Below are 25225 nucleotides of genomic sequence, written 5' to 3' on the forward strand. Positions count from 1 at the left end.
CAAAATTAGCAGAAGGAGCCCAAAGGGTGGTGCTAAAGAGCTGAAAAACCACGCAGTATGTCTTGTATGTCACTACGTTCATAATTGTTGGCCAACATTTGTGTGACCGTGTGCATGCAAGACAAGCTTGAGCCAACGCCCTTTGGACAAAATTCCCCGGTTTTGTTGGCGGAAAGTTCGATTGTGTGTATGGGGCTTTATAGCTTTTACACCTACATCTACAAGGAGCACGGATATTGTTTTTTTATTTTCGCTTATGTACTGTATATTTGGGACTCTTCATTAGTCTTTAATCTAAGCCTTTTTTCACTTATTTTTAATTTAATTAGCGCTGCACCAATTATGTATTTTATATCTGTTGCGTTTGTATTTGACTTTGGGGTGCTAGCAGCTGTGTTTATATTTTGTAATTGTATTTCTAGCGCAGCGTTAACCTTTGGGCTCATTTTTTTTTTTTGCAAATACCCTGGATTGCCTACTTTCCAAAAAGGGGACATTTGGGGGATATCTGTACTGTCCCGGCATTGTTGGGCCTCAAGTAATGAGTCCGTCAGTACATCAGGATTGATCAATTTCAGATATAGAGTACTTACAGTGTCATAATTTGTGGACCCTAAACTTTCCTCTAGACTAAATAATATACACTGATTTGGGTTATTTTCACCAAAGAAATGTTAATTTAGAAAAAGATAAAAAAAAAAAAAACAGTGGTGATTAAATGCCACCAAAAGAAAGCTTTAGTTGTGTGAAAGAAATTCTAAACATTTCATATGGGTACAGTGTTGCATGACTACACAATTGTCATCCAAAGTGTGACAGCGCTGAAAGTTGAGAATTGCCCGGGGCAGAAAAGGGGTAAAAGTGCCCAGCATTGAACTTACTTTACTACATTAAAAATAATGCTATTATGAATGAGGTAAATGTTATGTTTATTGCAACATTCAACTTAACAGTCACTGACCCCACATCTACAATGTTGCTGGGGAAAGTGCAATGGATCTGAGCAGAGAATTGGAGGGCTCCAAGGAGGTTCCAAAGGACCGTTCTTAAAAATAAAAGGTAAGTCCTGGAACATTATTCTGCTTGTCCTTGTATGGTAGAGGTTCTTTTTAGTGTACATAAACCAGGAAATTCTGCTAAAATTTCAGAGAACTTGTTGTGAAACATATCTGGTGGGCAGAGAGATAAGTTTAGGGCGTCTGGGATTTACCCGGACAGTCTGAGTCCGCCTGAAACCCAGACACATTATTCAGACCTAATCTCGTCAGGCTATCCCCTATAACAGCCAACACCTAGCAGCTCCTCTCCACACTGTTCTTTTGCTTCCAGCTGCTTAATGTCGCTAGCTCTACCCCTCCCACTCACCGTCACCAGCTGTCCCCCTCCCTCTGCACTTTTATCTCTTTTCTCTCCCAGCTGCAAGAGCTGGCACCACTCCGAGTGCCTATCCCGCTTGTCCATCTATTCTTTGGTACACCTCCACTTTAACCACTTCCGGACCGCCCACCGTCGTTATACGCCGGTACTTTGAAGAGGAGTATCGTTGTTATGGCAGCAGCTAGCTGCCATAACCCCGGTATCTTCTTCTTCAGTGAGCGGTCCGGTTTTAGGCGCCGCAAGATCACTTTTATCGGTGGCGGGAGAGGGCCCCTCTCCCGCCGCTTACCGGAGCTGTTGGTAGTGGCGGAGGTGATCGGATCTTCACCCTTGCTGTGTATGGAGACGAGTGAGGGGAAGATGACGTCTCCATAACAATGCAGGGCGGAAGCGACGTCAAAACGTCACTTCCGCCCATAGATCTTAAAGAGCCATTTTTTTTAATAATTTTTTTAAATGACAATTTTTTTTTTTTTTATTGCATTTTAGTGTAAATATGAGATCTGAGGTCTTTTTGACCCTAGATCTCATATTTAAGAGGTCCTGTCATGCTTTTTTTCTATTACAAGGGATGTTTACATTGCTTGTAATAGGAATAAAAGTGACAGGATTTTACGATTTTTTTTTTTTTTAAATAAACAGTGTAAAAATAAAAAAATAAAAGGTAAAATAAATAAGAAAAGAAAATAAACATTTTTTAAACGCGCCCCGTCCCGACGAGCTCGCATACAGAAGCGAACGCATACGTGAGTAGCGCACACATGTGAGGTATCGCCACGATCGTTAGAGCGAGAGCAATAATTCTAGCCCTAGACCTCCTCTGTAACTCAAAGCATGCAACCTGTAGAATTTTTTAAACTTTGCCTATGGAAATTTGTAAGGGTAAAAGTTTGTCGCCATTCCACGAGCGGGCGCAATTTTGAAGCGCGACATGTTGGGTATCAATTTACTTGGTGCAACGTTATCTTTCAGAATATAACAAAAAATTGGGCTAACTTTACTGTTGTCCTATTTTTTAATTCAAAAAAGTGTATTTTTTCCAAAAAAGTGTGCTGCGCAATTACGGTGTGACAGAAAGTATTGCAACGACCGCCATTTTATTCTCTAGGGTGTTAGAAAAAAAGTGTATAATGTTTGGGGGTTCTAAGTAATTTTCTAGCAAAAAAAACCCTGTTTTTAACTTGTAAACAACACATCTCAGAAAGAGGCTCGGTCCTTAAGTGGTTAATACACTGCTCTGTCTCTCACTCCTATCAACACTGCTGCATCTTGGGTCAATATTGAAGCTTTCCCATTCTTTCAGCCACTTTCTTCTAACCACTGACTCTGGTCCTCCTCTGATCATTGCCTTCCTTCCTGCTCACCTCCATCCCCATCGCTCACCTTCTAGAACAGTGGTTCTCAACCTGGGGGTCAAATGATGATTTCCCAGGGGTTTCTGAAGCTCTCCCAGCCTTTTTTTGGCCGCCCAGCAGGGCTGTCCCTGGAGCCCGCAGCCGCCCATTCAGTTCACAGCATGACTGGGGGGCAGAGGTCAGCTGACTGGTGAGGAATGTGAAGTGGGAGGGGCTGGAGGAGACCCTATCTCCTGATTTCGGCATAGGTGTCACTGCTATCAGACACTACAAAGTCGGAGACACAGTGAGTAACACTACCTGTGATTATAGTTGCTATTAAAAGTCCCCACTACAGTTCTCAGATCAGCAGATGACCTTGATCAAGCACCTAAGTTGGCTGATCAGAACTCCCCCCCAGCACTGCCACTCATCCTATTCCCTCCCCACCAAGGAGTAAGAGAAGGAATAAAAATAGAGAATACATGGAGGGGAGAGGAAAAGAGGAGGAGGAACAAAGAAAAAGGGAGAGAAAGAATAAGAGAAAGAACAAGAAAGATGTCTAGAAAGAGGGATGGGGGAAAAAAAACAAGAAATTAGGATTGAGAGGGATAAAAGGGAAAGAAAAGAAAACAAAGAGAAAGAGCGGTACATCCTAAAATGTACCATGAGGGGTTTTAATATTGTACGAGTGGAAGGGACTCAGGGAGCACTAAATGTCCATGGGTTAGGGGCGCAAATTACTTGTCTTGCCTTGGGTGCTGACAACCCATGCTATGAAAATAATTTTACAGTTGGGGGTCTCCACAACTTGGGAAATTTTATCAAGGGGTCAGGGCACTTAGAGGGGTTGAGAGCCACTGTTCTAGAAGGTCCCCTCTCTCTGCAAGTCTCATTCCATTCATCTACCCGCTCTCCATCCTTGTCCATATCTCATTCCTCTCACTCACACCCCCCCCCCCCCACCTTCCTGTCCTAGGCCGCCCCCACCTCTCTGCTTTTCAGCCATTTATACTACCTACAATCCCCCCCCCCCCCATGTCCACCCCCATCCCTCCCCTGTAGCCCCCCTAATCTACACTACTCCCCCTCCCCACATCCACTCACTGCTCTCCTACTATTGCAGCTCACTTCAGCTATGATTTAAAATTCATTTTATGGGACTTTGTACCTAAAAGGTGTCATATTCATTCCCCCCCCAGGAATTCTGGTACCACCGCGGAGTTAGCACATACCTATAGGTCAGCCACCGCCTTTTTTTGGACCCTCCTTTCCCACCATTATTACCTCCCCATTACCTGTGCTCATAAGGTCTATAAAATGGTTCATAATCTGTTCACATATACAGTATAGATCTACTTCTCGCTCTATATAAATATATTGATTATTCATTTATTGATTCGCATATATGTTTTTATATATATATATTTTTCATTGACTATATTTTTTCATCAATTTATTGTTTATTGATTTTATGTATTTAAGGATTTGCATTGGTTTCATTTGTTAGAATCATATTTAATTTGTTCTTTATATTACCTATACACACTGACAATTGTTTCTGACTAACTTAGGAGGTTGTACTGGGACAGACTGAGCAGACAGGTTAATATATTGAGGAGGGAACTGTACTAGGGACAGTCTGACCTGAGGGGGGGGTTACTGGGGACATTCTGACCTGGGGGGATTGTACTGGGGGACTGACTGCCCTGGGGGATTGTACTGGGAGACAGATTGACCTTGGGGGGGGGGGGTTGTACTGAGTGAGAGACTGACTTGGGGTGTTGGGTGTTGTACTGGGGAATAGACTGACCTAGGGGGGTTGTACTGGGGGGCAGACTGACCTAGGGGGAGTGTGCTGGGGTACAAACAATGTTTTGGCAGCAGGGATTCTGCCACATATTAACACTATATTGTGCATTAAACACTCCTGCACTATATGGTACATCACACATTTATGCACTATATACACTATATCGTACATTACACACTCCTAAAACATATTGTACATTACATATTCCTGCACTATATACACTATATTGTATATTACATACGCCTGCTCTATATACAGTGCATTCGGAAAGTATTCACAGTGCTTCACTTTTTCCACATTTTGTTATGTTACAGCCTTATTCCAAAATGGATTAAATTAATTCTTTTCCTCAACAGTCTACAAACAATACCCTATAATGAAAACATGAAAGAAGTTTGTTTGAAATCTTTGCAAATTTATTAAAGATAAAAAAGGAAAAAAATCACATGTACATAAGTATTCACAGCCTTTGCTATGACAATTGATTTTTCTACAACTTGATTGGAGTCCGCCTGTGGTAAATTCAGTTGATTGGACATTTGGAAAGGCACACACCTGTCTATATAAGGTCCCATAATTAACAGTGCATTTCAGAGCACAAACCAAGACATGAAGAAAGAAATTGTCTGTAGACTTCCAAGACAGGATTGTATTGAGACACAGATCTGGGGAAGGGTACAGAAACATTTCTGCAGCATTAAAGGTCCCAATGAGCACAGTGGCCTCCACCATCTGTAAATGGAAGAAATTTGGAACCACCGGAACCAGTTTGGAACCAAAGTGAGTGATCTGGGTAGAAAGATCTTAGTCAGGGAGGTGACCAAGAACCCGATGGACACTCTGACAGATCTCCAGCGTTTCTCTGTGGAGAGAGTAGAACCTTCTAGAAGAACAACCATCTCTGCAGCACTCCATCAATCAGGCCTGTACGTATAGTAGAGTGGCTAGACAGAAGCCACTCCTCAGTAAAAGGCATATGACAGCCCGCCTGGAGTTTGCCAAAAGGCACCTGAAGGACTCTTAGACCATGAGAGACAAAATTCTCTGGGCTGATGAAACAAAGATTGAACTCTTTGGCCTGAATGGCAAGCGTCATGTCTGGAGGAAGCCAGGCACTGCTCATCACCTGGCCAATACCATACCTACAATGAAGCATGGTGGTGGCAGTATTGTGCTATGGGGATGTTAATCAGCGGCAGGAACTGGGAGACTAGTCAGTATAGAGGCAAAGATGAATGCAGCAATGTACAGGGACATTCTTGATGAAAACCTGCTCCAGAGCGCTCTGGACCTCAGACTGGGGCAAAGGTTAATCTTCAAAAAGGACAACGACCCTAAGCACACAGCCAAGATAAAGAGTGGCTAGGGGACAACTTCATGAATGTCCTTGAGTGGCCTAGCCATAGCCCAGACTTGAACCCGATTGAACATCTCTGAAGAGATCTGAAAATAGTTGTGCACCAACGCTCCCCATCCAAACTGATGGAGCTTGAGAGGTCCTGCAAAGAAGAATGGGAGAAACTACACAAAAATAGTTGTGTCATAGGCTTGTAGTATCATACTTGAGGCTGTAATTGGTGCTTCAACAAAGTATTGAGCAAAGGCTGTGAATACTTACTGTATGTACATGTAATTTTTATCGTTTTTTTTTATTTTTAATAAATTTGCAAAGATTTCAAACAATCTTTTTTAACGTTGTCATTATGGTGTATTGTTTGTAGAATTTTGAGGAAAATAATGAAAATCCATTTTGGAATAAGGCCAAAGCATAAAAAAAAAAATGTGGAAAAAGTGAAGCGCTGTGAATACTTTCTGGGTGCACTGCACACACAATACTGTACATTGCATACTTCTCACCAAAGTGTTCATTGTCTCAGCAGTTACTGGTTGCTAGGTAGTCCATGACTATTTTAATGAAGGTCTTCTTTAAGGTTGGCTCAGATAAAATGCTAGCGCTCTATTTTCAGTGTACACAAAATCATATGTGATGGAAGAATTGTATTTACTTTTTAATGATTAGGCTGAGGTTCATACATGTCTGTAAGATTCTTACTTGTGGCACAGCAATCTAAGCATATTTTATGGGTACAAGATTGTTTTTATTTAACAATGTTCCTTTAAGCCCCTCCCACTGCTAACACAATTTGGCCACCCCCACTGTCCGTCGCAGTGGGATTTGTGCGCTGCATTACTTCTTCCCTTGTGGTACCCAAAGGTGTCCCAGGTCTTTTTACAACCCTATAGTGTATACCACAAAGAACATTTGCCATGCGCCGCTAAAGTGTTCAGGTTTGGCTTGAAGAAAAGGTGGCAACTTTAGTTCAGGCAGCAAAACTCAAAAATCTCCAGAATGGTAACAAGTATAATTACTTGCAGGGATGAAGATGTGCTTTGTCAGATCTTTCTGGCTATTATTGGTAATGTAAAATAAATCACATGTTTGTTTCTTGGTGAGAGTCAGCAGAAATTCTTAGGCCTCATGCACATTGCTGCTCTTAAACTCACGTTTTTGTGAGTTTAGACCTTTTTTTTTCTGCCCTTAACCTCTTGCTTACTGGGCACTTAAACTCCCCCTCCTGCCCAGACCAATTTTTAGCTTTCAGCACTGTCACACTTTGAATGACAATTGCGTGGTCATGCTACAGTGTACTCAAATGAAATTTTTATCATTTTTTTTCACATAAATGGAGCTTTCTTTTGGTGGCATTTAATCACCACTGGGGTTTTTATTTTTTGCTAAACAAACAAAAAAATACAGAAATTTAAAAAATAAATAAATAAAAAGTTTCATAGTTTGTTATAAAATTTTGCAAACAAGTAATTTTTCTCCTTCATTGATTTTCGCTGATGAGGCTGCACTGATAGGCACAGATAAGGAGATACTGATAGGCACTGATGGATGGTAGTGTGGGCACTGGTAGGCAGCACTGTTGTGCACTGGTAGGTGTCACAGGTGGGCTCCACAATCGGGACTGATGTCCCTCTCACAGCCGCCGGTGATCGGCTTCTTTTTCCTCTTCACGCTACCAGCATGAGGAGAAAATAGCCGATTAACGGCTCTGTTTACATCACATGATCAGCTGTCATTGGCTGACAGCTTCTCACGTGGTACAGGGTCGGGATCGACCCCTAACTCCGATCTGTGATCAGCCGAGTCTCATAGACTCGCTGATCACAGACCGTGCCCCTCGCTCCCTGCAGGGGGCGCGCAGGCCGCTCGAGCACAGGACGATGTCTATAGACACCCTCCCGGCAAAGTAGGTCCACGCTGTAGCTGTCTTACGGCTATAGCGCGGACAGGTTAAACTCCCCTAATGTTATCCTATGTGTCCATGAACCTCTTTAGCAGTTTAGTCACTGGGGAGTTTAGAGAATGTTTTCTGGACGCCCTAAATCACGTTTAGGAGAGGGATTTGGACCACAAAAAATGCTGAATGTTAAATGCACATAAACGCTCACAGAGACGCATAAACTTGTAAAAACGCTAGCCGCGATTGGCACTTCAGCATTTATTTCAATGGCCAGAATACCGTAAATGAAAATTCTGCCCAATGAAATAAGCGCCCAAACTCTGTTAAACTTACCTAAACAGTTTTAAAAAAAATGCAGCTTGGGTGAGTTTATAACACTGATTTTCTCCTGTCCGGATAAACAGCGTTTACAAGAAACCAGTGTGGTCTTAAATGACCTGGACTTATGTTAGCCATACAAGGCCTGCATTTCGGTCGGTTTCCGGAATCAGCCAAAATTTGCACTGTTTGCACGGCCACATGCAGTCGCTGTTCAGGTATTTAGAGAACCGCGGTTGCAGTGTGAACATGGAGGTGCTGAGTCCTCCATCCATACTACTGAAATCTACACTTTTATTCTTACTATTTAGGCCTCAATGACACTGGTTTATTGTAAATGCTGTTTCTCCCGACAGGAGAAAATCAGCGTTAAAATCATACCTAAGCTGCATTTTTTCAAACCAGTTTAGGCAACTTTAGCAGCATTTGGTGTTTGTGCGGTTATTTAATTGGCCAGATTTTCAATTTATTCTGCCCATTGAAATGCTCACGTGCTAAACGCACCTAACGCTTAGGCGCGTTTAGTGTTTTTATGTCCAAAAGCTCCTCTCCTGACTGTGATTCTTCTGCATTCAGGAAAAGGAGCTTTGACTGCCTCTAAACTCTGCTGCTCCTAAACTCCTCTAAAAGTGTATGTGTGCATGGACATGTAGCATTCTGATGTTTAGGCAGGGTTGCTCTTAAATTTATTTGCCAAGTGATAGTTGCCTTGGCCAATTGCTAGGAGGTCAACTGACTTCGCCCTAATTCTGGAAATGCTGCACTTCTCTCTTCTGTCGCTAGGTGGCCTGATGGCATTAGATAAGACAAGCGCATTGCAAGAACAAATTAGGAGTATATGGGGTATTTCAACCAATGGGCAAGGATTTTCTTGAGTCCCTTGGCCTGCAGGGAGGGCCTATTTATTTGGGTGGAGTCAGGTGATCTGTGTTCTGTGCCACCTGGACGGCTGTCTGGGTGGATGTGTGTTGTACTGCCCTGGGCTGTTAGGCCAGAGACCTGAGGCCTATCTCGGGGGCATATGGCTGCTAGGCTGTATGAGGGGCCTATTCATATGCAAGAGAGCAGCGTAGGGTTGGGACTGTGGTTTACGGTCCAACCAGAAGTGACGGCTCTGCCGGCCGGAGAACCTGTCGTGGTCAGAGGTAGAGGGGAAGCTGTCGCCACTAAGAGGACAATTAACCTTGTTACCGGGGACCACTGTGAGTAGCTGAAGCAAGTACCAGAGCAGTGTTCTCTTCAACCAGAGACGATGAAGAATTGGAAAACTTCAGCAGGGACCCAGGCAGTGGAGGTGACGCTTGCAAAGCAGTATTGTGTTAAGCCAGGGGCCGAGCAGGCCAGCGGGGTGACACTTGAGGAGTATCTGGAGTGCCAAGCTAGGGACCCATCAATGACGCAGGGGGTGACACTTGAGGAAGATACTGTGTGAGAAGATTGGAAGAGCTCAGGGGATCCAGTGGCAGTGGATCAGCAAGTCTAGTGAGAGAGACTGGGCGCTCAGTGGAGTGAAGATCTGCAAGGAGAAGATTGTAGAGGAAGTAAAGGAGTTCATTATAACTTGTGTTAGAAACTAGAACAAAGCAAAACAGAGGATTCAAATTGAATACCACATCCCAGTAAAATATAAGAAAATTTGCAGGGACTGGAGGTAACAAACCTCTGGACTTTAAAGGTGTCAAATGTAGGGATGGAAAATTACTGATACAACATGTAAAATAAAAAAAAATTATTACAAAAGCTATAAAACATGAGACACATTGTATTCCTATCAAAAAATCACTTGTCACATGAAAGACACATAGGGGTCGTTTTACTAAAGACAATTATACTATGCCCTGCAAGTGCAGTGCATATCATTCAGATATGTGTAAGCAAAAATGCAGTTTTTTTTTATTTTCCTTGCATGTTCCCCTTAGAGCAGCTGCACTTGTAGGGCACAGACTATTTGCCTTTAGTAAATTAACCCCATAGGCTTTAATTAACGTGTGTTCAGGGGCTTAGGCAAAAAACGCCAAAAACCCAAAAAACTTCAGTTTAGGAGCAGGAGTGTGCATGAAGCCTTAACCCAAACACAAAGCAATATAAGTAGTTACCTCTAGAAGTAGGAGTTGTGATAGCATACCTCCCAACTTCCTGAGATGGGAATGAGGGACACCTATAAGCAAAAGTATATAGGCATAGGACACACCCACTGCCATGCCCCCCTTAACCACAAGCCGACCAGCGCACAACGATATACATCGGCACAATGGCACGGCTGGCAAAATGGGCATACAGTTACATCCTCTTTAGGATGCGGCATTGTGGGCGCGTGCATGCCCGCCACGTGCTCCGTGACCGCAGGTCCCCCAGACTCGATGTCCGCCGGTGTCTCGGCGATCGTGTCACAGAGCCGCAGAATGGGGAAGTACCTATGTAAACAAGGCATTTCCCCTGTTCTGCCTAGTGACATGACAGAGATCACTGCTCCCTGTCATCGGGAGCAGTGATCGCTGTCATCTGAGTAGTAGCCCATCCCCCCACAGTTAGAATCACTCCCTAGGACACACTTAACCCCTTGATCGCCCCCTAGTGTTTAACCTCTTCCCTGCCAGTGTCATTTACACAGTAATCAGTGCATTTTTATAGCACTGATCGCTGTATAAATGACAATGGTCCCAAAATAGTGTCAAAAGTGTCCGATGTGTCTGCCATAATGTCGCAGTCATGATAAAAATCGCAGATTGCCGCCATTACTAATAAAAAAAAAAATTACTAATAAAAATGCCATAAATATATCCCCCATTTTATAGACGCTATAAATTTTGCGCAAACCAATCAATGTACGCTTATTGCGATTTTTTTTTTTTCTGTTTACCAAAAATGTGTAGAAGAATACATATCGATCTAAACTTAGGAGAAAATTAGTTTTTTTATATATTTTTGGGGGATATTTATTATAGCAAAAAGTAAAAAATATTGCTTTTTTTTTGTTTATAGCGCAAAAAATAAAAACCGCAGAGGTGATCAAATACCACCAAAAGAAAGCTCTATTTGTGGGAAAAAAAGGACGTCAAATTTGTTTGGGTGCAACGTCGCACGCCTGCCAGTTGTCAGTTAAAGTGATGCAGTGCCGAAACGCAAAAAGTGCTCTGGTCAGGAAGGGGGTAAATTCTTCCGGGGCTGAAGAGGTTAAAGAATTGTACAAAAAATTATTACTTTTTTTTTACCACTACTATTCCTTTATATTGGCTTTTGGAATTTACAAATCCACCAATTTAAAAATTGGATAAAAGGTTTAGCACTGTGAAATCCTTTTTAAAAGATAAGTAGTGCATTTTATATACAACTTTATAGATCAGACAAAAATGAGGGACAAATGAGGAGGAAAGATTGACTTTGTTCCGAATGAGGGACAGTCCCTTGAAATCAGGGACTGTTGGGAGCTATGGTGATAGGTAGCTTTAGTTTCTTTCTCTAAAGGTGGCCGTACAAACATAGACAGTGGCAGCTGGTGCTCAATTTTCCTTCTTTGATTGATCACCGCTACCCCCCCCCCCCCGTCGCTCGATCGTTCGCCCATCAGCCCCTGCACTTAACCCATCCAGGAGGCGGTTCCCCCCACATGCGTCTCCTCCCGAGTCCCAGTGGTCGCTTCTCCTCCGGGCCAATTAGGATTTAGGACTCGTGGCCAATCAGGACTCAGGACCACTTAAACAGAAGAAACAGACAGCGCAAAACCTAATTACTAAAACTCAGCAGCTGGACACTGTAGGTCAATATACAAAACCTAAAAAGACATACACAAAATATAAAAAAAATCTCAGATTCGCTGAGGAAGTACACACGGATGATACGCGTGCGAGGGGCTCTGTGATGTCAGTACAGCCACCCATCTGGTTCATTTTATGCTGTATACTCCTGCACTGGGAAACAGTGCTTGCTTTGTGAGTAATATTTTTCTTATTTAATAAATTTTATACCTTTTCGTATGGAGAGCACTATGTCCTGTTATGTTTGTTTTTAACATGATATATATCAACGGATGAGACTGAATTTGGGATACTGCCTGTGGACCCCTATCTCCATAATCTACCCTGTGGAAGGGAATGCATGAGTGACCTTGCTGTTAGCGCAGAAGGTCCACTCAATAAGGTGAGCAGCCTAGACCCTTGGTGGAGGTTCACATTGGTGGTGATACAACGAATACAATCTTATCCTATCACTGCACCCTTTCCTTGCCAACTGAGGGATCCCCCTTCTGCAAGTGGGCAGCTTTTGATCTCCTCGGACTAAGATATACTTTTTGGGACTTTGCCTCATGCGTTTTATTTATGTACGTTTAATATGTACATTTTATGTGTATACATCTGACCTGTATTGAGCGCTGCACTGCTATGTTTTGTGTAGGACTCAGGACCCACTTCACTGTTGGGCTGGGAAGAAAGACAGGAAGACATTAGCGAATATTAATTCGCTAATGTCACACAACTGGGTGGGCTCGGGGCAGTGCTCTGCTCCCAGAGCCCACACTTTTTGAAGTCAATTAGAATTGAATGATTCATACTCCAAATGGTCTAAGGTTATAACTGGTGTACCCAAAGGTTCAGTGTTGGAACCCTTACTTTATTATCTTTATAAATTATATTAGAATCCTGTTTCTAAGACCCCATACACACTATTAGATTTTCTGCAGATTTTTGTCTTCAGATTTGCCAAAACCATATAATATGAGGTCAAACCTTAAAAGTTTAAATTTGTATGCAATCAGGCAGGCCCTTGCACTCCATAATTTTGGTAAATCCGAAGACAAAAATTTGCAGAAAATCTAATATTGTATATGGGGCTTTACACTAACCCTACCTGTAACTCCAGCACTAACAAAAGTCTCGATGCCAGGGTCGGGACAAGGGGTTGGCATGTGGGGTGGCTGCCCTGGGCACTGTGGTATCAGGTGAGGTGGGAGTGTGTCGTGAGGAGATTGGAGAGGGAGGAGTTTGTGTTACCCCAACATTAAATCCATGTAACTCTAACCCTACCTGTAACTCCAAAACTAACCAAAGTCTTGGTACCAGAGTGTAATGCTTCAGCTAGATCCATTAGCATGAGATGATGCATTTAATGCATGTCATGCTCAGGCAACTTTTGGCAGCATAGAGCAGCCATTCTTAACCAGGTTCTGTAAAACCCTATGGTTCCTCAAGGGGTTGCAAAGGGCTCCTTGTGCTGTGGCTGATTAACCTCCCATTTCATGGGGCTGCATAGTTCTGAGGCCGGAACTACTTGGCACGGCCAACTGCATGACCAATGAACTTTTTATCTGTTTGCAAGGGTGGCATCCAGGAAACCATTTTAGGTGGGCATTTTTCCTACTGACCCCCAATAAATTGGTTTTAGCAAGGGTTCCTTTAGACATGAAAATCATTCCAAGGTTTCCTCTAGGGTAAAAATGTTGAGAAAGGGTGGCATGGAGGGGATAATTTCATGCCTACCTGTGGCACTTTAAGATGGCCATAGTTGACTGTTCTGCATGAAACATAGGAACATAGATGGCTGTTATGCATGGATCAATCAGACAGGGTAAACACCTTATCCAATCTTAGGATTTGAAACAATAAATTCCACCTTGCAAAGTTTAACTGAAGTTCTAGAAAGGTCATTGTTACTTATAAACCAAGTTTTGGTCTTTTCAATCTACTTTTCTATAGAGCTTTTCACATCAACTAATTGTAGGCTTTAAAATGAGAGATTGTATTCCTCATCTTTCATGGGAGGAGAGGGTAGGTATTCTTCTGGTAAATGTAAAGAGGGGGCATGCAATGGGGGAGGAGCACGGGCACATAAGAGGATGTGTGCCTGTAATCACAGTATCAGAAGCAATTTGTCTCTTGCCAGGTGAGTGTACTGAATTTATCTCCGAAGGCTAGGTTCACACATGTCCGGCTGCGGTTTGCAGTTTTTAAAAGGAGTTTAGTGCAACTTTGTTCAATGGTTCAGGTGCAATTCAGGTGCAAATTTTTACTTGAATTCACACCTGAACCGGACCTAAAATTTCACAGGACTCTTTTGAAAAAACAGAGTGTGAACCGACTCCATTGTAACCCGTTATGCAAATCGGATGTGGTTTAAAATACATCCGATTCGCATGTATGTGAACCGAGCCAAAAAAAAAACCTCCTATCTGTATACAGGGCAAGGTTCATAGCCTATGGAGGACTTTTGTATTGCCTTTGGTCTAAATTCTAGGCAGAATTTTATAATCATAATCTTATATGTATATTATGTTTTATGATATATTGCATTGTTTTATGCTGTCCTTTTTTCTGACACTCATTATATTCAAATAATACCTAATTTTATGTCATGTTATGCTTATTAATTTATTGCATTGATGGCAAAACCATATTACGTTTATATATCTTTTACAGCATATAATTATGTCTATATTATGCTATATTATTTTATTTATATCATATGCCATATGGTATATGACTTTAAAAAATAAGAATATAGAAGAATGATGGCAGAAAAAAGATGAAGTGGTCCATTGAATCTGGCCCGCCTTTTTAAAATCTAATTATTTATATTTTTAATTTTTTTTCAACTTTTAAAAATTATTTAAAGGTTTATTCTGGGGTAAGAAGGTTGGAAAAGGCTGGGGTAAAGGGACGATTTCATGCTTGTGGCACTGCCAAATAGCCATAGATAGCTGCTCTACAGGGAATAAGACTAATAAGATAGGGCAATTGCCTTGTCTGATCCTATGATTAGGAACAATATATTTTACATCGATCAAGTGGTCCATAAAGTGTTGCTCAGTTTTCCTATTTATTTTTACTTTTTTTGTCTGAGTGTAGATATATGTTTTTTTACAAGCATGTTTAAACTCACTTAGGGTTCACTCACACCTGCAAATGCACTTTGCCCCCATCAGATGTAAGAACCCCAACAGGGGTTACTATGCTTAGCTGCGGGAGGCAGCCCCATTGAATGCAATGAGAGGCTACTGGCTCCCGCAGCTGATCGCAGCTAATCACATGTAATCACTCATGCAGCGATCACATGCCAGTGATCGGCCCTGAATGCAGACTGCCTTACTGCTGACTGACTCATGACTTCTGCTGGAAGTCTATTCCAGTGTATCTTTTTTGGGCAAGGCACCTTTTAAAATTTTGCACACCCCATTCTAAAATGTAAGACAATAAACTAATAGTTTTACATAACGCAGCAACATCCGCATGTGTAGGATACCCAACATTAAAGGCTTTGTATTCTTCCAAAACAAATAGACCTTTGCACACTGGTACTGGCTAGTATTCCAATGTTTCTCTTCCCCCTCTATTTTTCTCCTTCACTCAGCTAATGTGACCCCAGTGCTGATGGAGAGAGGCAGGGGAGGAGGAAACAGGCACCTGATGTCCTCCTTATCAACCGATGACGTAATTGGTTGTTAGGACACTGGCAGTTGGCAGATGCTGGAAGGATCTAATGGTGCACAATGAAAACTTGTGTATTTGTATGACTAAAAGGCAGGCTTCATCCACTTGCTAGCTTGTATACAATTTTTGGGCAATTTTTAGACATTTTGCCAAGGCATCCTGGTTAAAAAAAGATGGTCTATTCCAAGCATCAACTACTCTTTTGGTAAAATAATACTTTCTAAGATTCATTTTATACATTTCTCCAGTTAGTTTGAGGTCCTGTTTGAGGTCCTGTCCCCATGTTCTTGATCTTATGTGTCTTACTATATCATGTTCTTACTCATGTTATAAAAAGTTATATGGTATTTACTATATTAATTCATGCTATACAGTGCAGTAATCTTTTGTGTTATGTTATATGGTATTTTAACACATTACATTGTGTGCAGTTATCTGTTATGAGCCCAGTTAGGTGTCCATATGGTTGGAGAAATATTTTAGGACCTGTTACAAATATAAACTATAACAGCAAGTTCCTTTTTATGATTGTGCCTCAATTCATTTTTGTAATGACTGTAAACCTTTTGGATATCAGGTAGTGCCAAAAAAAAATTTCTGGTGTATTATGTACTTTGAATCATAAGAATATTATTAATATCAATAAAACCACATGACATACACCCACAGATCATAAAAGAATTGAGCTCTGTCATTTCAAAGCCATTTATTCTAATTTTTAGGGACTCTTATGGACTGCCCGCCGTCGTTATACTTTGGCTGTTTGAAGTGGAGTATCGTTGTTATGGCAGCAGGTAGCTACCATAACCCTGGTATCTTCTTCTTCAGCGGGTGGTCCGCTTTCAGATAAAAGTGGTCTCTGTGGCGGATTCGCTGCAAAATCACTTTTATCAGTGGCGGGAGAGGCCCGCCGCGCTCAGACGCCCTCCGCCGCTTACCGCAGCTGTCGGCTCCAGTGTGTGGTATGGAGCTGAGTGAGGGGAAGATGGCCCCCACCCGTCTCCATAGTATTGCAGGGCAGAAGCGACATCAAAACGTCACTTCCGCCCATAGCTCTTAAAGTAACATTTTTTTTTATTATTTTTTTTTAAACAACATTCATTTATTTATTTTTAATTGCATTTTACTGTATTCTATTACAAGAGAAGTTTACATTCCTTGTAATAAGAATAAAAGTTGGCTAAGTTGGCTGGGTGGGACCCCGGCCCTTTACCGTCTCTCCAATAAGTATGTGGAGATTATTCTAGGAACAACGAATATATATAGATGGCCAGCTACATCTCCAAATGTATGCCACTTTATATTTTATGTAAATCTGTATGTGAGTGGAAGTGATCAGAATCGGAAGAGAGTAACCGGACAGCCTTGTCTACCTCATGCAGAGATAGTGGAGATGATATCATCTATTTGTATAATTCCTGCAGGCCATGTTGGCCGAGATATGTTTCTATTTCTTAAAACTTATGGAATGTATACTGTATTTTTCTATATGCTAATTTCAATAAATATTATTGGAAAGAATAAAAGTGATATAATTAAAAAAAAAAAAGAAAACAATAGTGTAAAAATAAAAGGTAAAATAAATGAGAAAAAAAAAATGTATTTTTAAATGTTCTCCATCCCGCTGAGCTCGCGTGCAGAAGCGAACGCATATGAAAACGGTGTTCAAACCACACATGTGAGGTATCGCCGCAATCAGTAGCGCAAGAGCAATAATTATAGCCCTAGACCTCCTTTGTAACTCAAAACATGCAACCCGTAGAATTTTTTAAACGTCACATATAGAGATTTTTTAGGGTAAAAGTTTGTCCCATTCCACGAGCGGCAACAATTTTAAAGAGTGACATGTTGGGTATCAATTTACTCGGCGTAACATCAACTTTCACAATGTAAAAAAAATTGGGCTAACTTTACTGTTGTCTTATTTTCTAATTCAAAAAAGTGTATTTTTTCCCCAAAAAAAGTGCGCTTCTAAGAACGCTGCGCAAATACGGTGTGTCAAAAAGAATTGCAACAACCGCCATTTTATTCTCTAGGGTGTTAGAAAAAAAAATATATAATGTTTGGGGGTTCTAAGTAATTTTCTAGCAAAAAATGATTTTAACTTTGAAAAATAGTCTGCTCACATTATGTTGCAACAAAAACATCCTTGCCATTCTGAAGCTTCCCTCCAACCACTTTGCATATTATTTTATATATACACTGTGATTCTGTACTTGCCAAATATGCTGCAGAAATCTTCCTCCACTGAGTCTGGCTGTAATCATTTTAACTGTGGGCAGCTGAAACTGCTGCCTATTCACTTCCTGGATTTACACAGACACACAGAGGCACACCCCCAGCTCGGCAGCTCTCATTGGCCCTCCTATGATTCATCCCCCCCTCCCTTCCTGGCAAATTCTCACGAGAGCTGTGCATGATGTCATAAGCCTAGCCTTTTTCTCCCAGACAAGAAACAGGAAGTCGGCTGTATTGGCATAAGGCCAACGTGGTGCCTATATTTAAAAGGGGTCCAAGTCTTTACCAAGTAACTATAGACCTGCTAGTTTAACTTCTATAGTTTGAAAGATACTGGAGTTTAATAAAATACAACATAGATTAGTTTTTGCTAAAAAAAAAAAAAAAATTACGCAAAAGCAGGATAGGAGGTGGACAGTGGGACAGTTAGTGGGAGTGTCACAGGAGAAGAGCAGTGGGACACAAGGGGAGCAGCAGGATGAAAGGAGGGTAGCAGGACAGGTGGCAGGCAACAGGACAGGAGGAGGGAAGTGTTACAGGAGGAGGTCAGCATCAGAGGAGGGGGGCAGTGGGATAGGTGGGGAGTGGGCAGGGGGACAGATGGGGTCAGTGTCACAGGAGGGGGGCAGTGGGACAGCTGGGGGGCAGCGGGACAGGTGGGGGCAATGTCACAGGAAGGAGCAGTGGGACAGGTGGGGGCAGTGTCACAGAAAGGGCAGTGGGACAGGTGGGGGGCAGCGGGACAGGTGGAGGCAGTATCAAAGGAGGGGGGCGCGGGACAGGAATACTCTTCCTCCATGAGGCCCTCCGCTGGCAACAGGTCTCACCCATACTGCACAGCCCAGCGTACACTGCCGTTCCTGACAGCGGTCCCCAACTGCTCTCTGCAGACACATGGGATCCGCCCATCACTCCACCCTCCTCTGCGTCTGGGCAGGCGGTAAGCTGTGACAGCAGCTGTCTTGCGTTAAAGACTGCTTGGGTTGGGGCTCGTGGTCCGGGCCCCTCAGGACACCCGGGCCCCCTACTTGTGTATGGGCTGTCCCCCCCTGATGGCGGCCCTGGGTGAGAGTACGCATGCATCATACATACTAGGGGGGTGTACAACTGAGGGATCAAAGGTGGAGAAGGATCTGGGTGTTCTGGTAGCTCATAAGCTTAATAATAGCATGCAATGTCAAGCTGCGGTTTTTAAAGCGAGCAAAGTCCTTTCTTGTATTAAGACAGGTATGGACTACAGATATAGAGAGAGATAGAATTTTGCCCCTGTACAATCATTAGTGAAACTTCATCTAGAATATGCCTTTCGGTTTTGGGGGCACCAGTTCAAAAAAAGAATATCGGGGAACTGGAAAAGTGCAGAGAAGGGCAACCAAACTGATAAGAGGCATGGAGGAGCTCAGCTATGAGGAAAGATTAGGGGAACTGAATTTATTCTCTTGTGAGAAGAGGAGATTAACCTCCCTGGCGGTATGATTATTTCAGATTTTAGGTGCTGAAAGCAGTACAATTATTTTGCATGGAAATTTGGCGTTTTATATTGCAGGCCTGTAATTCTTAGGATAAACACACTTAAATCTGTCCAAACAAGAGACTAGTAGACATCCCGGGTATGATAAAGTTTGAAACACAAAATCATAGATTATAATATAATAAATGACTATAAATAATTATAACAAATAATAATATAATAATAATAAAAATTATTCAATTATGTAATCAAATCAAAAACACTGAAATTTGCTCAGTTGCAGAATTGTCGCTATCATTACTTTTAGTGTTTGATGACGGATCTCACAAATCACTATCGCTCAATTCTGCAAGTGTTCTAATTTATTATCGCTGTTTTCTAGCTGGTCTAAAACCACTTTTGATGTAAAGGGACCTTTTTTGGTTGCTATGGACAATCTCCAGTTTCCAGGCAGAAAGAACAGTTTTTATAATATAAAACTGCATGCAGGACACTGGACAAAGCACTAGGAACAAAGGGGATGTGTAATTATTTTATACAGTACTGTAATCTGTAAGATTACAGTGTACTGTATGTATTGTGTGTTTTTAATTTTTTGAATTTGGTGCCGAACTCAGTCCCCGTGCGTCGCAACGCTCGCAGGGAACGGAGCTCAGACCTCGGCACTGTGAATCGAGCGAGATGACAGCTCGCAGACACAGCGGGGAGACATCGCAGGATCCAGGGGACAAGGTAAGTTACTTTGCCTGAATACTGCGATGCGATCCCGAGTCTGGTTCGGGGTTACCGCTTTTGGTTCTGAAATTTCACCCCGAGCCAGACTCGGGAATACCACCAGGGAGGTTAAGGGGGGATATGATCAACACGTATGAATGCATAAGTGGTCCATATAGTGAACTCATGTTGAGTTATTCACTTTAAAGTCATCACAGAGGACAAGGGGGCAATCTTTATGTCTGGAGGAAAAGAGATTAAAATTCCAAACACAGAAAGGCTTCTTCACAGCAAGACCTGAAAAAATGTGGAATACACTGGCTGCCTGGGCGCTACCAGCATTGGACAGTGCCTAGTACAGTCAGAGCAGCTGCTCACCTGCTTCCTATAAATTTCCTTGAACCATGTGGCGTGTGCTTGGTTGTTCTGCTGAGTGCAGCGCAAAGTGCAGGGACAGTTTAAGTTCTTTATAAGATTGTTCAAACTGTGCTCTGCAAAACAGCCAGGCATGTGTGTGTCCAATGCTTTTAGGGTCAATGTAGCCCTAATACTCAGCAGGTCAGAGGGCGCTAAGCCAGGATACCTAATCTGTATGCTTGTTTAGGGCAGTGGGTCAGCAATGTTGAAGTCATAGGGTCCACATGACAGCTGAATGACTGTCATTTTCAGAAGTTGTACATCAATAGCAGTTTGTACAGTATATTCCTCTTGCAACAGGTTTCCTGGTATAGCGTTCACCCATGAAGGGATCGCTGAGAATGTACCCAGGTCTCTCTTGTTATCACAGAGGCTGCCCAGTACAGATGTAGCTCCATCTGTAATTAAGCCTAACAGCTTAACTAGGGGAGGGTGCTACATCGGCAAGTGTATAGACCAGGAATATACAATTAGCGGACCTCCAGCTGTTGCAAAACTATAAGTCCCATGATGCCTCTGCCTCTGGGTGTCATGCTTGTGGCTGTCAGAGTCTTGCTATGCCACATGGAACTTGTAGTTCTGCAACACCTGGAGGTCCGCTAATTACATATCCCTGGTATAGACCATTTACAGGTAGTATATTAAAGCTGAATTCCAGGAAAACAGATACATACACAGATAACATTTATATATGTCCATTAAGGCCTGAGCTCTACCACGCAGCTCAGCCCTGTCTGGCCGGTGAGTGGAACATACAGTATATGTCACTAAATATATATAAATACGCTGCGCTATCCAAAATATAAGATCCAGCACAAAGTGCTAAACGTGCTATACAATATTAAATAAAGTGCTAAGTAGCAATATATGCAATATTAAAGTGATAATGTGCTTATACATGCAATATGGTAATAAAATAAAGTGGTAAATCTGCAATATATGCAATATTAAAGTGATACTGTGCATATATGTGAACCACTCTGTGATAACATATAATTATAAATAACTATGTTGTATATTGCATAAAATCAAAAATCGCAGAGAAAATGATAATCCCAAAATAATACAAACAAGAAATACATAACAATGAAATGTATTAAAAAATATATAGAGTGCTATATATTAATGTGCCATAATTAGTGCAGTAATAAAATTAGTCCATAAGTGCTCCAACAATCCATGCGATTCAGTGAAATGCCAAAAAAGGTTGCTGTGTCCACACACAAGTGCTCCCCCCTAGGTGATGTCTGCTCACCTTAGGGAACGTGTGACTTTGCTGTTAGGCTTGGTCAAAAAACGCCTTTGAACCACTAAAGGGTTCTATGGTGCAGCTGGGATCCTGGGTTGATCATGTCACTGCGCTTCAAAGAAATGCGACTTTTAACCTCAATATACCAAATAGAGAGAGGGCTTCATGGTGTAGTATAAAACACTTTTATTGAACACAGTAAAATCCCATGCAGGGTACTCACATTTACATGGCGCTTCAGGGCGCCACTCTAAACAGACACAATATAGTGTGATAAGCCGGCCGATCTCGGGCTGGTTTGCTGATCGTGTGCATCGGGTCCTCCGCCCAGCGTTCCATCCTGTCCCCTTCCCCAACGCGTGTCGATACAAGGGGTATTACGTATCTTCCTCAGGGGTAATTTAATTTATCCCCCTGACATATTGTGTCTGTTTAGAGTGGCGCCCTGAAGCGCCATGTAAATGTGAGTACCCTGCATGGGATTTTACTGTGTTCAATTAAAGTGTTTTATACTACACCATGAAGCCCTCTCTCTATTTGGTATATCGAGGTTAAAAGTCGCAATCCTTTGAAGCGCAGTGACATATGATCAACTCAGGATCCCGGCTGCACCATAGAACCCTTTAGTGGTTCAAAGGCGGTTTTTGACCAAGCCTAACAGCAAGGTCACACGCCCTCAGGTAAGCAGATATCACCTAGAGGGGAGCAATTGTGTGTGGACACAGCAACCTTTTTTGGCATTTCACTGAATCGCATGGATTGTTGGAGCACTTATGGACTAATTTTATTACTGCACTAATTATGGCACATTAATATATAGCACTCTATATATTTTTTAATATATTTCATTGTTATGTATTTCTTGTTTGTACTATTTTGGGATCAGCATTTTCTCTGCGATTTTTGATTTTATGCAATATACAACATAGTTATTTATAATTATATGTTATCACAGAGTGGTTCACATATATGCACAGTATCACTTTAATATTGCATATATTGCAGATTTACCACTTTATTTTATTATCATACTGCATGTATAAGCACATTATCACTTTAATATTGCATATATTGCTACTTAGCACTTTATTTAATCTTGTATAGCACGTTTAGCACTTTGTGCTGGATCTTATATTTTGGATAGCGCAGCGTATTTATATATATTTATTGATCTTGTGAATGGTTTATGTGACATGTGTAACGCTAGCAGCTAATTCAATATGGAGTTATTGGTTTTGAGACCTGTATGGTCCATTCATTAGTGGTGGCTCACAGGATGCAGTATTAGCTTATACAGTATATGTCACTGCTGCAGTTTTATTTTCACTTACAGGTCCCTTCCCCACCCTCATCATGTGACTGGTGTTTATGTCTATTACATCTGCCAAGAAATCAGCTTTAAGGTTTCATTGTACTTTAATTATGTTTATGACCCTGCATAGTAATTTCATGAAGACCCTCTACTCTTTCGTTCCAGGTGTGATCTCTAGTTCTGGTGAAGATGAAGCTAATCCTTGCATTCTCTGTGGTGATTATTGCTCTCTCTCTGTTAGCAGGTATGCCAGATTTTGTAATTGACCTCATACAGTTGTATTAGCCCCAGTTCACATTATAACCCACATGTAAATCACACAGGAACCACATTGCATTCCTGTGCAATTCACATGTGATTCAGTGTGGTGCGATTTGTGACAATTTATTTTGAATAGGCTCAAATCACAGCACCTCGCACCAAAGAAGTGCAGGCATCCCCACACGGCAACCGCATTGTTGTTTTGTACGATGTGCTCCGGTGCCGGCAAACTGCACTGCATTTGAGATGCTTTTGGAGCGTTGTTAACTTTGAATTGACACCCACAGTGGAATGCAAACACAATGCGATTGCAATGCAGTGCAGGAAATGTGCAGGGATTACTGCGTTTCCAGCACCGCATATGTGTGAACCTAGGCTTATGGAAGGCATATTACAAATTTAGTCTAATAAGTATAAAATGTGCAACATGGAGCTTTTCATGTCATTAAGTTGTAATTGCAAGATGTTTGATTAAATGAAGGCAACTTCTGTTCTTGCATTATGTCCAGTGGCATACTCTAGGTACCTGACTTGTAATTGTTCTTCTACCCATGTTTCTGTAGAGCTGATGGCCATTGAAATCTTGTATGCTCTACATGAAACACTATATGGCCCAAAGCATTCGGACACTCCAATAAATGACTGAGTCCAGATGTTTCCAGTGAAGTGTTAATGCTACAGCATACAAGGACATTTTAAACAATTGTGCACTTCCAGCCATGTGGCAACAGTTTGGGGAAGGACAACTAGCTCCATAAAGTCATGGATTAATATCAGTTGTATTGGAACTTGAATGGCCTGGACAAAACCCTGACCACAACCCTACTGAAAATGTTTGACATAAATTGGAACACCAAATGTGAGCCAGGTATCCTAATCCAACATCCACAAATTCCCCCCAACTCACACCAAAATTTTGTGGAAACCTTCCCAGAAGATTGGAAGCGGTTATAGCTGCAAAGGGGGCAAATCTATATTAATACCCATCTTTTAATAGGATGGCCAGGTGCTCACCCAGAGGGTTTAAGAGTGACATTTATTTGGAAAGTCAAATGAAGTGTTTCATTGGTTGCTATGTTGCAAGTGCAGTTTTTTTAATTTATTTTTTTATCTTCAATTTTCGATTTAAAATGTTTTTTTAAAAAAAGCAAAATTATTTGCTCTTAACAAACAGGTTTTATCTTGTAATCCAAACAAGAAATCCGATTATGTAACCTGAAATTTTGACTGGAGTCAGTAATTTTGAATCATAACTATATATTTTAAATGAGATCTTCAATAATGCTTGTTAATTATCACTTCCTATATTTCAGGGCCCAGCTCTGCTCAATTCGGTGGGTCACCAATGAAAAGTATGATGGATTCTTTTGCATCGTCACTGAAAGGAATTGTAGATAAAGCTGGGGAAGCTATGAAGAGTACTTTTCAAAGTGATGGGGATATTGGCACCAACAAAAGGTATCAAACCCTTTCCTTTGTCTGTGTTTAGGGAAACTGCCACCCATTACCACTAATTGCTACCACTACAGTCACATGCTTTGAGAATTGAAAGGTTAGTCAAAAACAAGGTTACATAGATGCTGTAGTCAAAGCAAAGCTTTACCAGATCATATCTTGTTTGCAAAAGTCCCCCCCCTATAATTCATATAGGCGCTAGGACTACAGAGGTCACCACTGGTAGTCCACAACCTCCCATCCTATCGCCATGAAGCAATGCCCATTGCCTCCCAAAGCGTGTAAATGACATCGCACCACTTTCAACATCTTTTTCCCATTTGCATTTGGCTTGGGAATGTGGTCCTTGAAGAGGCTTGCATGTACAAAGAAATGACATGCAAGATCCATTCCAATGCCTGCTGGCTTAGATAAACCTTATTTCAGTAATTAAAAAAGAAGCATTACATTTTGTTACAATTTAGCCCAATAGTGTTATTGGAGAGTGCAAGACAGCACATGAGCATTAGGGGCAGATTGCCCCCATGCTTCGGCATTTATTTTTTACCCTTTTTTTTGGCACAGATTGTTGTTGTTTTATTGAGTTAATGTTTT

The 25225-nt window shown here is 41.7% G+C and overlaps 1 long non-coding RNA gene across 1 annotated transcript in view; it reads left to right on the top strand.

The window, feature by feature from the left end:
* The first annotated feature begins 527 nt into the window (after window positions 1-527).
* Window positions 528-25225, top strand: part of LOC141110658 (uncharacterized) — a 32000-nt gene continuing 7302 nt past the window's right edge. Inside the window, exons 1-3 of the long non-coding RNA XR_012236315.1 lie at window positions 528-1059; window positions 23081-23159; window positions 24490-24634. This is a non-coding gene — a long non-coding RNA (uncharacterized lncRNA). The remainder of the gene's footprint in view (window positions 1060-23080; window positions 23160-24489; window positions 24635-25225) is intronic.

The sequence above is a fragment of the Aquarana catesbeiana genome, linkage group LG10 (assembly GCF_042186555.1).
Source record: "Aquarana catesbeiana isolate 2022-GZ linkage group LG10, ASM4218655v1, whole genome shotgun sequence".
In the NCBI taxonomy this organism is placed as follows: Eukaryota; Metazoa; Chordata; class Amphibia; order Anura; family Ranidae; genus Aquarana; species Aquarana catesbeiana.